A 16088-nucleotide genomic window follows, 5' to 3' on the forward strand; every position below is an offset into this window, starting at 1 on the left:
ATAGAGTTGTAAATTCATTTAATAATGGACACCATTATTAACAACCTACTATTCGATCAAAATAAGAAAACAAAATCTCTTATTTTATGAGCTAGACCCACGGTTTCGATAATCAATAGATTTAGTCCTAGTAGTCACCGTAGGGGTGAGTCTAGTAGAATTTAACCTATAATTATCTGTCTTTAGAAATTTAACATTTTCAAAATAACTAATGAACACCTTCCGTAGGGGGACAAATCAAAGCGTCTCGAGGCCCCATTAAGTTATTGACCTTGTTAAACCAACGGTGGAGATCGAATATAATTCTTAAAATGAGCTCATTATATAATTAGTATTTTTATTATTAATTTTTTGAAAAATTAATGACTATGGTTCTCCAAAAAATTGTAAAATAAAAAATTTAAAACCAAAATCCTATTAATTCTAAACTGTCACATTGTAACAAATTCAATTAATTTCGAATTAATTTTTTGTTAATCAATATTTACGTGTAACTAATAAAATGAACCTATACAATTAAGTCCAACTCAGGCGAATGAGCCTTAACAATTGGGCTTGTATGGAGGAGGGTTAGATCCAGTATGTCGTTCCCACTACTAAGGCCCCCATACTTCCATACAAGGTTCAAAAGACAAGAATTTAAACATTTGTTTTATTAATTGTTATTAATTGATTAGGCTCACTATAGTCATCCAAAACAAACGGGCATTCACAAGTGGAATCACCCACAAGAGAGGAATTTAAACTTTACATTTTCTAATGGGCCCAAATAAAACTGATCATTTTATGAATATTTTATTTGGCAAAATCCATATATTAAGCAAACATATGGGTCACTATATACATCTAAGCCCAATTGCAAAAATATCACAATAGTGGAAACAGACATGTTATAATAAGATGGGCCTAATCATGTTACAATATGTGCAATTCTATGACTTTATGTAAAAATACCATAATTTATTTTATTTGCCAAAGTACCACAATTAATTTGCTAGAATTTATCCAAAATTCGAATTAATTAAATTTTGCAAAATATAAATAAGTCAATTTAAATGAAATTTATCAACAATTAACCAATATTAATTTAAATTTCATTTATCAACAATCAACTTAGTTTAGGTCATTTTGAAAAATATTAATTTAATTTAAATATGATTTATCAACAATTAGCCATGTTAATTTAAATCTCATTTATTAAATAATATTTTATTAATTGGTTTGAAAAACATGATATTTTTAAAAATCTAACGAGTTATAAATTTTTAAAACAAATATCATCTGTTATTTTTTTAAAAATATCTTAAACAATTAAACAAATTCAAATATCTATAAAAACATCTAGTCAACAAATTTTCAAATTTCAAATAATTTAAATATTAAAATCCATAGAATAATCAGATATTAATATCTTAAAATATCAAACTTCAAAAAAAAATATTTAATATCTGATAACTTAATTCAAATATTTTAATATATAAAAATATATAAAATTAATTAGTTAACTTATTTTTGAATTTGAATTTGAATATTTGTAGAAAATATCTAATTTTTAAAAGATCAAACAACAAAAATATCATATTTCAAAATAGATATTTTTAAATAATAGAAAAGATCTGATATTTTTGTGTTAACCCATTAAAAAATACATTAAGGATTTGAATTTTAAGAAAATATTTATCGCAGGTCGCGACAAGTGAAAGAGTGGCTGCAGCCAGAGCCTGAAAAATTAAGAAAAAATGCTTTGCAGGGGGCGACCTATGTAAAAGTGGTTGCGACCAAAGCCCAGAATTTGAGAAAAAAATTATCGCAGGTCGTGGCCAACGAAATTGTGGCCGCGGCCAGAGCTCGAAATAAAAATTTCAATAAAATTTTGTGTAATTTTTCAATCCAAAAACGTTTTGTAAATAATTTTTACTATGTTTTATATTGAATAAAACATTTATAAAATTTAATTGCATATAAAACACAACAAAATAACCCAAATTTGGTAATAATCACATAAGAATCAATATAAAAAAACATGAAATCCATTCAACTATTCAACACATCAAATAATTCAAGTTTTACCATGTTCGTGCATGAAAATAAAGATTACCAAAGGCTCTGAGGCTAATTATTTGGAAAACTTATTCAGGATCTTGTTTATTTTCATGTAAATCTTATATTAAACAAATTAATATGAGACAACCTAGAACATGTTTCTAAAATTGAATTCATAGAGGGATAATGATAAGAACACATACATTATTCTGCAGTGGACTGATTGAGTCATTTCTTCAGTTTCTCTAACCCTTGTATCCTTTCTGTTGCAGGGTATCACCAAGAAACTGAACCGTTCTTCAACTTTCTTCACAACCTTCCAAAGTATCCTTAGAATGACCTAGACTAGAGTGGGCAATTCTCAACACATGAGATATATACAAAGAGAAGAATAATGGAAAAGAAAAATTGAGGCTTAGAAAAGGACTTATGATGTAGAGAGAATCTAAAACCTAGAACATGAAGACTAGATCTTATAATTTTCTCAAATACTTCTCATTTCAACTCTCACTTAGCATTCCTTTTATAGGTTCAATTAGGTAATTTATTTTAATTAAAAAATCAAGAAAATAGTAGATAATATCAGCCTAATGGTCGAAATTATAATGGACTTTAGGCCCGTGAAATTTCCTATTTAATTATAAGCCCATTGGACTTAAAATCAAGGCATGTATTATTTTTTATTGATTAATTATTTAAGTCCTTTATCAAATTAATTATTTATAATTTGAACCTCGATTTGAACTTATTTATTAATTTAGACACCAATTTATCTTAATTAATAAATGTACCATAATTTCTCTTTTCTTCTCAAAATTACAAAACTCTCTGAAACTATCCGAAATTGACCTGGTCAAATTTGGTAATTCTAATTGATAATTATATGTATTAATTGAGACTATCTAGATGATTTTACCCAAGGTACAATGGGAACCATGGGCCTATGAAATCAAGCTCCAATAAGTTATCATAAATTTAATAAATAAATTCACTAACTTATTAATACCTCGTGACTCCACTAAAGAATTAGAATTGCACTCTTTAATTCATAGAACGCTCTACAACAAATATAGATAATTTATTAATTATTAATTGTTACAACCATAATTGTCACTCAATCCTCTATAGACGGTCTATAATGAGATGGGACTAAAATATCATTTTACCCCTCATTGTATTTTATCCTTAAAACACTTAGTTCCTTGTAAATGATATTTTAGTAAAATAATATTAATTACTGAAATAAGATCTCTATCATTTAGCACCTTGAACCAAACTAAGAGGAAACCATAGTTTCACTTCTTCATTAGAAGATATAGATGTTCATATCTATGATTAACACTCACACTTAATTATACTACCGAGTTCCCAAGATTTAAGTATGGGATAGTCCGTAGGGTAAGCTGATAACAAACAAGTCAAAGAACTCAAATAATACAATAAGTTAGAATACTAACCAGTAAGAATTAAGATTTAATTGACCTATGGTCAACTATATGATATGACTAGAATAGATAATAACAGTATGTTTACTTATCCTATCTATTGTCAATATCAGTCAAGTCTGGTGTAACAAATACATTCAATCTTATCTACTTTTCTAATGTGCTGGAAAGAACATAACACTATAATGTGTAAGTAGATCATATCATAGATTGGCAAGTCAGTGTAAATCTTGTGCACTGACTAATCTTAGGACTAACTTATTTTGAACATGTAATCATATTTATATTCCACTGTGATTACGTCATTATAAATACGATTAGTTATATGCTCGGGATTTAATAAAAGTTTTTGTTAAACAAATAATCATGAAAATATAGCATGTGAGCAAAGTGATTGACCAAGTTAAAAATTGATTTATATTCTTTTGTTGATAATAAAATGAGATTACAAGGAAATTGGGTTTTAATTAGGGCACACAACCCCAACATCCCCGCCATGGGCTCAATCTAGAGGTGGTGGAAGTCAATTAACTCGGAATCAAGACCTCTTGGGATTCACACTGCCTCCTGAGTTCACCCTTAAACCTGACTGGCGAGCTACTGATTGTTCCCCCTAGTCTCTGTTCACGGAGTTGGGTCGTCTTAGGGAGGCTTGGTGACCTCTCGCTGCCATGCGAAACGCCGGTTTGAAGGCAAGGGTCTTTTCTCTCTGTCGGCGTTCTATATCTTGTCGTGGAGCAGCCATCTTGGCTACCTCAGTGGCATTTTAAGAACGTAGACGTGTCATCTCTTCGCTTAGGGTGGCGATATCATCCTGGACGACTTTATGCGTTTGGGGGACGACGGAACCATCGACCTAACGAACCAGATCGGGAACTTCAACACTTTGATGATAGCACAAAATTTCGACATCAACCCGCGCTGTGTCTTGTTCCCATCCATGTTGACAGGACCAGCTAAATTATGGTTCAACAAGCTTAAAAGTCACTCGATCACTTCTTGGAAACAGTTATCGTTAGAGTTTAAAAAGAAGTTTCAAGCTACGAAAGAATTTCATTTAGACACCAACTCTCTGGCCAATATAAAATAGCAACTAGGTGAATACCTTAAGGCCAAGATCAATCGATTCACAAACATAGCAGCTCGAGCTAGGGATGTTGATGATAGTGCCAAGCTCATGGCCATGCGGTCAGGAATCACTGTTTGAGGTGAATTTTTGAAGGAAGTACAAAGGAAAAGAGTAAAAAGTATGGACGAATTCTTGGCCCGAGCTTAGGAATGGATCAACCTGATGGAAGTAGAGTCTACGGTTGTAGGAACCAGTCGACCCTTATTCAGCTTGCTGGAGTGGCGACAGATGCTGTAGCGACGGCTCAGCCCACGGACTGGGTCCAAGAAGAATAAGCCTGAGGAGAAGTACACTTCCATATTCACTGCGTATACTGACCTAACAGATACGCGGGAACATATCTATCTGACTAATTCTACCCATCTTCCATGGAAGAAGCCAGAGCCCTTGAAACACTAACACGCAATGAGAGATTTGGCCAAATTTTGTTGATTTCATAACAACATTGGCCATAACAGTGATGATTGCTGTCAATTGAAGGATGAGATCGAGATACTCATCCTAGTTGGGCCGTTAGCACAGTATGCTCGAAACAGGGTACTTCCCAATCCACCAACTATGCAGAACCCTCAACCAGCTCAGGGACATCAAGTAAATCCAGATCTAGCTCTCCGAACTCTAGGGAACCAAATTATCCCACCTCTTGTTGAAGGAAGAGATATAGCCACCATTACAGGCGGCCCTCATTTGGCAGGCATAAGCAATGGAGCTCATAATAGATATATTGAGGAGCTGAAGACTCATGAGGGCGCGATATTCACCTTAGAGCAGAGGTTATTAAAACAACAGCGTTTGGATAAACAACCAATAATTTTCACGGAAGAGGATACTAGCCATGTTCAATTCCCACATAATGATCTGCTGGCGATAACCATTCAACTCACGAATCAAAGGGTCAGAAGAATCTTGATTGATAATGGAAGCTTGGTGAATGTTCTATTCAGGTCCACTATATAAAATATAGGGCTATCAGTAGCCGATCTTAAAGCAACTCCTTAACTATCTATGAATTTCTGGGAGAAGTAATGGCAGCATGAGGAACGATCAAGCTCGTAGTAACTTCAGGTGATTAAGCATGAGTTGTTGCAAAGATGCTGGAGTTCGTGGTAATTGACTACCCAACAGCCTACAATGCAATCTTGGGAAGACCAGCACTGATGACAATTGAAGCCATAACTTCTGTTTTCCATTTGGCCATAAAGTTCCTTTCGTCCTTGGGGATATGCACAGTAAGAAGGGATATGCTCTCTACCAGTGAATCCTAAATCATTTCCATGAAGGGGAAATCACAACCCAGGCAGCAAGCCATGATGATAAATGAAGAGAATGAGGAGCCTCTGGCAATGGAAGTTGTTGAAGAGGCAGAAGAACCTCTGGTGGTAGAAAATGAGGTTGCCCAACCAGAGAAAATAGACCCAAGGATAGGTGAAGAATGATCTGAGCAACACACTTTAGAGGAGCTAGAAGAAATAATTCTTGATCCAGAAACACCTTCGAGGTTGAAAAAGATCGGAAAGAATCTAGGAGCTGAACGAAAGAAGAAACTGGTCGAGTTTCTGAGGAAAAACCTCGACGTCTTTGCCTGGTCACATGAAGATATTTTGGGAATCAGTTTTAGTGTGATTATGCACACCCTAAACTTGGACAAAAACATGCCTACAAAGCAATAGAAATGAAGGCTATTAATGAAAGACCGAGGAGAATCTTTAGAGGAAGAAGTTTCTTGCCTACTGAAATGTGAATTCATTAGGGAAGCGAATTATCCGACCTGGATTTCCAACCCTGTTCTGGCTCCAAAGCCAAACAAAAAATGGAGGACCTACATTGAATTCTCTAACCTCAACAAAGCCTATCCAAAAGACTGTTTTTCATTACCAAGAATAGATTAGCTAGTTGACACAACGGCCGACCACGAGCTCATGTCCTTCATGGACATGTATTCTAGATATAAGAAGATTGAGATAAACCATGACAACCAAGAGCACACTAGCTTCATGACTAAACACAATGTATACTGCTACAAATTAATGTCACTTGGGTTAAAGAATACTGGTCCCACATATCAGAAGTTGGTCAACAAAATGTTTGTGGACCAGAACGAGAAAAACATGGAAGTGTATGTTGATGACATGCTCGTCAAGTCAAAAACTGCCAATAACCATATATTTGATCTGGAAGAAAGTTTTGGCGTGCTAAGAAAGTATGATATGAAGCTGAACTCCTAGAAATGTACCTTTGGGGTCTCGTCATGGATATTTCTAGGCTTCATACCTAACTTAAGCGGGATCCAGGAAAACCCTGAAAAAATTAGATTGGTGTTAGAAATGTCATCTCCTAGGTTGTAGAAAGAAGTCTAGAGTCTAACTTGAAAAGTCTCGACCTTAAATTAGTTCATATCCAAGTCCACAAACAAATGTCTCCCTTTCTATAATCTGCTCAGGGGAAATAGACAATTTGAATGGACAGAAGAATGCGAATAGAAATTTCAAGATCTGAAGAAGAATCTAACTAAACCCCTTGTTTTATCAAAACTAGTTGTTGGGGAATGTCTATACCTATACCTTGCAATAACAGAGAACATGGTTAGCATTGTGTTAGTTCGAGAATAAAATCGGACGCAGAAACTAGTGTACTACATAAGTAAGCTCACGTTCTGCTTGTTTGAGAAGCTCGCGTTTTGCTTGATTTTAGACTCAAGGAAGCTCAGGCTGTATTTTCAATCCTACACTATACACGTCTTAATTGATCAACCTTTAAGGTAGGTTCCTAAAGCATCAAGACGTCTATTGAAGTAAATCATCAAGCTCAATCAGTTTGAGATATTGTACAAGTTGCAGACTACAATAAATGGTCAGGCGCTCACTAATTTCATAGTTGAATGTACCAAGCTCTAGGACAAACCTATAAGGAAACTGTTACAAGAATTGTGGAAACTCTTCATTGATGGATCATCCAATGAAACAAATCTGGAGCAGGAATAATCCTAATGACACCTGAAGGAAATCCCTTCCATACGACTCTCAGATTCGGTCTTGACGTGTCTAACAATGAAGCAGAGCACAAGGCTTTGTTGGCTGGAGTTCGGGTAGCAAAGGAGCTGAAAGAGAAAGCAATTCAATGCATTGATGTATCTCAGCTCGTGGTTAATCTACTGATAAGGGAATATCAAGCCCGAGGAATCAATTCTTCATTGATTCTCAACTCGTGGTTAATCAACTGTTAGGGGAATATCAAGCCTGAGGAATCAAAATGGCAGCCTATCTAGCTAAGATAAAAATAGACTATTAGAATTTGAGTTGTATTCCATCGATCAAGTTCCACGTGAAGAGAACATGAATGTAGGTGCACTAGCCCAACTTGCCACCACTAAAGAAGTGGACACATTGAATGTTGTCCTCGTGGAATTCTTAGAAATGCCAAGCGTAGAAGAATAGCCAAGCGAGTTTGGAATGATTCGCAAAGGACCGACCTAGAAGACCCCAATAGCAAAATACCTCACATCCAAAAAACTGCCTGAAGACCACAAGGATGCACAAAAATTGCTATACCAGGTCCCAGGGTGTTGGGTTGTGCCTTGAAAGCATATGTAGTAGACATTGTTTTAAGCATATATTTTATGGACTATATTATTCTGTGATAATATTATGTAAATATCATAAAATTTTCTAAGTTTATACATGTGATCTCAAACACGTATTGGTACGGGAGGATTGTGTTTGAGATAGATGAACTTGAATAGTTTGCAGAAAAATAAAGTTATGGAATCTTTAAATTAATTACTGAAAGTGCGGTCAACTAGTATTATGAATACATGTGATCTAGATCTGAATCACTAGTGTAGTAAGACACTTTAGTGGAGGTGCTTTATATATTAGAGAATATATAGAAATGGACCAAATATGTTTAATAATACTTAATTGAATACTATTTAGAAGTATTAATTAAATATATCAATTGATGATCATATACAAATAGATCTTAATCCTAAAGTTACTATGAACTCATGTTTATGTTATATGAGTTCTTTGATTCACTCGTTAGGGTCTGTTAGAATGATCAGGCTATAAACTTTTGTTTTGGGAACTCATTAATGTAAATAGCTGAGGACATAGTATACAGATATAGAATCTATACCTTCTCGTAAGAGATTGAATAATGGTTCTCTTAAGGGTTGATTTTTGGGACTGAAAGGTTATTGAGCTCAAATTCATAATTTAGTTATGAATTAACCTTCACTAGTAAAGTCAATGGTACTTAAGGAACAAGATATAATTAAAAGGGTAAAACGATAATTTTATTCTTGATTAATTATGAACAATTATAAAAGGGTTAATTTGTATGTAATGATTACATCAATGTACGCTTTATTTTATAAAGTACTCAATAAATGAAATGTCTATAATTACTAGAGTGCAGTCTCATATTTATAGTTGAATAATCGTGAGATTAATAAATTAAGATTATTTAATTAAAGAGTTTAATTAATAATCTCATATTTATTGGAGCTTGGAATTATAGGTCCATAGGTCCCCACAGCAGCTCTATCAACATTATTCAAGACAAGAGTTGATATAAATGGAAAAATGGTTGAAAGATATTTAAGAAATTTATTTTTCGGCCCAACTATGCAATTATGTGATAATAGTGATTAATTAATTAATCACAAATTACTTGTAATTAACAAAATTAATAAATATTTAATTATTTTATAATTTTCAAAATTATGTTAAATAATTAAATAAAATTTTGAAATTATATTAAATAATTAATTAATTGTAATTTTTGAAATTATAATAAATTAAATATTTAATTTTGAAATTATTATTGGTTTCAATTAATTGGTCGAATTACTTAAATATCTCTATTTGAGTGGGAGATAATAATCTGATAAGTTCAAATTAGATTTGAATTAAAAAGATTGATATTTATTCAAATAATTAATTATATTTGATAATTAGTTAGAAAGATATTTAATTCAAATTTGAATTAGTTATCAGGTTGTTAGATTTTTATCTGACCAATTAGTTGGAATAAATAATTAAAAACAGAAAAATCAAATATCCCTAAAATATAGGGTGGTACACGACCACACACAGTCCACAATCCATGGACTGTGTGTGGCGTGTACTGCATAATTTTTAGGGATAGATTTTTCGATTTTATTTATTTAATTAATTAATTAATGGAAAATTCAAAAATTAGTATTTGGATATTTTCATTAATAAGATAATTAATTAATTAAAATATAAATTGTAAATTGGTTACAGATTTATTTTTTAAATTTAAATATTTTCTATTTAAGTTAGACTTATCCAAAAATATTCAAGATAGTCATTCGCTCTGTGAAAAAGAACGATACTTTTCTATCTCTCCCTGAAAAGATACAGAACCAACTTCAGGCCTTATTCTCTTGATCTCGTGAGTTGAGTACATCAAGTAGAATCAGAAATTAACCATCCTTTATTCTCTAAGTGCCCACACACTTGTACGTTGTGGAAGATCTTAGTGTGAGTACCTGGGAGCAGCTTGGATAGGAAGTTCGTTTAAATTACGAAAAGATAGCAAGGACACTTGATAGGCATCAACAGGTATGTTTTATATTTACTTGCTTATGATTAATGTATGTATATTAATGGATCTGCATATTTAAAGGTAGTTTAAATATGTTACAAAATTTTTGTTGTACACTGGGCCAACCCACCACCATTCCGTTGTGTACATTAATCTTTGCATACATTAATTACTGTGTGGGCATAATATGCATTCTTATGTTATTGTAATATATGTGAATGGATGGTTGTATGTATGTTTAAAGTTTATTCTTAATGGTTGTTGATTATATGGTGTTTTGGCTTTAGGAATTTTTCTAAAATTTCTAGATGAAAAATGTAAGCCATTTTGGGGCATAGAAATTTTTTGTAATTTAAGTTTCTGCAATAAATTATTTTTAAAAATTATGTAAGGCTCGATCCCCGATTCCTTGCCCAGCCCCTGTGTTGCTGCCAGCCCAGCGCGCCTCTGCACACCTCGCCCAGCCATGCGCCCCATGCCTGTCGCGTGCACCCAGCGTGCCCCTGCGCCTGCTGCTACCGTGCGCACAGCTCGCCCCTGCACACCTCGCCCAGCCGGGTGCCCCGCGCCTGTCGCACGCACCTCGCTCGCCCTTGCGCCTGTGCCTGTCACACGCACACCGTGCGCCCCAGCCGCACCCTCCAACTGTTGCGCACCTCCCAATAGGCTAATGCCGAGCCTTAGTGTGCTGCCGACCCTAGGATTTTTAATCCTAGGGTTTGCACATTGTTATCCATTTAAATTATGGGCCTAATTAATTTTAGCCAATAACTAAAATTGTTTTATTTAGAATTAATTGTATGAGCCCAAATTCAAAAATGGGCCTAATAACTTATTGGGCATTAAAGCCCAAGTTAATTATTTTCAAAATTTGTTTAAGATAATTAAAAGTTATTTTAATTCAAAATTAAATGGATAAATGGCTTAAAGGATCAAGACTACTTGTGAAGGCCCAAAGTTGAAGATAGAGATCTCTTTAGGTTTTATTTAGTCTCTTACATTTTTGTGTATATTTTTGCAAGTGTTGTAATTTTTCTAAAAATATCCAAGACACCCGACCCGCATTTATTTATTTAGTTAGTATTTATTTATTTAAATGTTTGAATGTGATTAAATTGTTTAATACTTTATCATGCATTTTTGACATGCCATACATATAACCCACACAGTATTTAAAATTATGCATGTGTCTCATATGAGTAGAAACATGTCTTAGGATTGTCCTTTGTGATTATATGCTTTATGTGATGAACCATATAATAATAAATCCAGTTTTAACTAGTTCAAGAGCGGAAATAGATTTTAAAAGTTGTTTAATTTCTATTATTTAATAAAATTATTTTATTAAATAATAAATGACATTCCTAGTAATTATAGCAAATTAAAATTGAATTAATTAGGGTATAGTTCTATAATTTTAATTTTGCTTAATTTGATTAGTAATTATTAGAATATCATTTGGTAAAAATGGATCACTTTATTTTTACAAACCAATTAAAAAGCATAGGATGTTTTGAGAAAACACATATTTTAAAATAGTGAGTGGGAGAGGGAGATATGACAGTAAGTCCCATGGTCTCCATTATTAGTTGGCACTAAGGTTGCATGGAGAGGGCCTCGCGACACCATTGCTTGCGTCCCCCTAAGGAAGGCTTCTGACTGTGTTATTCTCAAGGAAAACTTATTTTTTCAAGAATAGGATTTAATGATGTATTTCAAGTTTGACTGACCCTAAGGCACACCCTTGAGTTAATTCATTGATCTAAAATAATAGGTTACACTCACAAGGTACATTAGGCTTTAGAGCGGACTAGTGTATTCTTGACCAAACAAGTGGTTGTTTATAAGTCAAAAGAGAAATATTGATTTGAGTTTTCACTTATAAATTTGAGAACTTGTCTCACAAATAATTTGGAATTAGTCTAACCTACCCTAAGGCTGGTCCATTAATGATCAAATTAATTAATCGTGGAATTAGTAATTATTTTTTATGTGTTCTTTAATTTTTGCATTCATGCATCACGTTTACTATTCCGAAAATAACTGATATTTATTATATGCGTAAATTCATTTTTCTTTATTTCTTTATTCCCAGCAAAAATGTCTATTGGTGAACTACACACTGATGCCTTTCTCAAATCTTTGGTTTTTGAACTTGAAAACATGCGACACTGGTTTCAAGGCATTTTGACCATTTATCTTATAAGAAATTAATGTCAACCGTCTGTAACAAACCTCCAATAGAACCACATTTGGATACTAGCTATGAAGCAGAAGAAAAATATACGAATTGGATGAAATCTGATCGCTTGGCATGTTATTGCATGCTTTCAACCATGTCTGACGAAACAAAGGAAAAATATATACACTATGACTCTGCCCGTGAGATGTGGCAAGCAATGACAAAGGAAGTCTTTTCTGAGTGTCATCGTTTGTATCAAACAAAAAAGGTAAATAAGATTTACATATATTTTTTCAATTTTGAATAATAGAATCAAATACTATGAATAACATATTTAAATTTTTGGATAGTAGATTCAAAAATATATGCCACTAATATATTTTTCTTTGTTTTTCCTTTTGCATAATCAAAACCCTGAAAAGGAGGAAGAGACTGATGAGGATTTTGATTGAAAGTAAACCTGGAGGAGTTGGAGAGTAGTTTTATTTAGAAATTTTATTGTTAATTGAACAATTTAAATTTTTTATTTTGTTTTAGAAATTCCAGATTTCTTTGAACAAAGAAAACTACAGTCTAGAAATTTAGTTTATTATTAGTAATTTTGATTATTAGTGTTTGGAATCTTATTTCTTTTTTTTGCATGACATTTATTTCTTTTATTAATAAAGTAGATATTATTTAAAGAAATTATCTATTTACTTGTTATGCAAATGCTTTGGGATAAACAAAATTTACATACTTTTTTATAATTCTGAATTATTTAAAAAAGCTAATCCAAGATCTATTAAACGACAAAAGACTGATTCTGATAGTGAAACATTGTGGCACTTGAGATTGGGCCATATTGGTCTAGATAGAATTAATAGGCTTGTAAAGGATGGTCCTTTAAGAGAACTATCTATTGGATCTCTCCCTATCTATGAATCCTGTCTAGAAGGCAAAATGACCAAGAGACCTTTCTCTTCTAAAGGTTCAAGAGCTACATAACCATTTCTACTGGTACATATGGATGTTTGCAGTCCACTTAATGTACAAGCAAGAGGAGGTTACAAATACTTCGTCACTTTCATTGACGATTATTCAAGATATGGTTACCTATACTTAATGCAAAGAAAATCTGAAACTTTTGGAAAGTTCAAAGAATTTCAAGCAGAGGCTGAAAAGCAATTAGGTAAATCACTAAAAGTTCTTCGATCTGATCAAGGAGGAGAGTACTTGGATTTTGAATTTGAGGACCATCTACGTGAGCATGGCATTCAATCCCAACTCACAACACCTGGAACGCCACATCAAAATGGTGTTTTAGAAAGATGGAACAGAACGTTATTAGATATGGTTAGATCCATGATGACTTTCTCATCATTACCACTGTCATTCTGGGGCTATGCGATTCAATGTGCTCTATACATATTGAATGTTGTCCCGTCTAAGTCTATCCAATAGACACCCATGGAATTATGGAATGGTTGTAAACCTAGTTTACACCACTTTCAAATTTGGGGGTGTCCGACACATGTTCTTAAAGGAAAGATCAAGAAGTTGGAATCACGCTCTGAAGTGTGCATGTTTGTGGGATATTCCAAAGAGACTAGAGGTGGAATTTTCTATAGTCCAAAAGAAAATAAAACATTTGTATCGACAAATGCAACTTTTCTTAAACATGACTATGTTAATAACCACAAACCTCGCAGTAAGGTTGTACTAGAGGAGATGGTCTCGAATGAAGTTGCAAAGTCACCAGCAACAACAAATGAAAAACGGCAAGAGGAAACTGCTAGTTCTAGTCAGAATAGTAGAGAACCTCGTCGTAGTGGGAGGGTTAGTAAGCAACCCATACGCTATGACCATGAAGTTCAAATGCTTGTGTCTGACACAAACAAAGATGATCCATTGTCATTTAAAGATGCAATGAATGATTCTGACAAGGACAAATGGCAAGAAGCCAGGAACTAAGAAATGGAATCAATGTATTCCAATTCTGTCTGGGTTCTTGAAGATCCACCTGAGAATATCAAACCCATTGGTTGCAAGTGGATATTCAAGAAGAAAAGAGGAGTGTATGGGAAAGTAGAGACTTTCAAAGCAAGGCTTGTAGCCAAAGGTTACACAAAGAAAGAAGGGGTTGATTATGAAGAAACCTTTTCTTTTGTAGCCATGCTAAAATCCATTCGTATACTCTTGTCCATTGCTGCGTGCATGGATTATGATATTTGGCAAATGGATGCAAAACAACCTTTTTGAATGGCTACCTTGACGAAACCATTTCCATGTCTCAACTAGATCTTGGAATCTTAGATTTGATGACACAATTAAATTGTTTGGTTTTGAACAAAACATTGACAAACCTTGTGTCTATAAACAAATCAAAGATGGTGTGGTAGTATTCCTCGTTCTTTATGTTGATGATATATTACTGATTGGAAATGACATAACATCATTATCAAAAGTAAAGAACTGGTTAGCTGAACAATTCCAAATGAAAGATTTGGGAGAAGCCAAGTATGTTCCGGGCATTAAAATTCTTAGAGATAGACAGAACAAAACTTTGGCACTATCTCAAGAAACTTATATTGACAAGGTGCTAGAACGCTTTAATATGCAAAACTCCAAAAAGGGTGATATGCCAACCCGTTCTGGAGTATTCCTTTCCAAGGAGTAGTGTCCCAAAACACCTCAGGAAGAGGAAGATATGAGACACTATCCTTATACCTCAATGGTAGGCAGTCTAATGTACGCCATGTTGTGTACAAGACCTGACATTTGTTAAGTAGTAGGGATTTTCAACCGTTATCAATCCAATCCTGGATTGAGTCATTGGATTGCAGTGAAGAATATTCTCAAGTATCTTAGAAATACTAGAGATTATATGCTTGTATATTCAGGTGGAGACCTAAACCCCACTGGTTACACTGATTCGTGTTTACTCTTGTAGGAGGAGGAGTAGTATGGCAAATTATTAAACAAACCAGCATTGCAGATTCCACCATGGAAGCCGAGTATATATCAGCTTGTGAAGCAGCTAAGGAGGCTATGTGGCTCAAAACGTTCTATTCTGATCTAGAAGTAGTGCCAGATGTAGATAAGCCACTTGTCCTATATTGTGACAATAGTGGGGCAGTAGCTAACTCAAAGGAACCACAGAGTCACAAGAGGGGAAAGCACATCGAGAGGAAGTATCACTTGCTAAGAGAGATAGTTTATCGAGGAGATGTTGCAGTTATAAAGATAGCTTCAAAGCATAATCTTGCAGATCCTTTCACAAAGACTTTATCCATGAAATCTTTTAAGGAGCATGTAAGAAACATGGGAATTAAAGATATGCGTCATTTTCTTTAGGGCAAGTGGGAGATTGTTGGGAATTGTTCCCTGAAAGCATATGTAGTAGATATTGTTTTAAGAAATAAATAAATAAATTGAATTTGTTACGCATATATTTTATGGACTATATTATTTTGTGATAATATTATGTAAATATCAGAAAAATTCCTAAGTTCATAAATGTGATCTCAAACACGTATTGGTATGGGAGGATTGTGTTTCAGATAAATGAACTTGAATAGTCTGTAGTAAAATAAATTTATGCCATTTTTTACTCCAAAAGAAGAAGGTGTCTTTAACGTCCCAAATTTTCTAATAAGGCTTAGTGCTTTTATTACTATGTCAGGAAGGCAAAATTGGAAGTTTATGTGTTGGTATGATTTAATTGTGATTATATATG

Source organism: Humulus lupulus, chromosome 3, assembly GCF_963169125.1.
Source record: "Humulus lupulus chromosome 3, drHumLupu1.1, whole genome shotgun sequence".
NCBI lineage: Eukaryota > Viridiplantae > Streptophyta > Magnoliopsida > Rosales > Cannabaceae > Humulus > Humulus lupulus.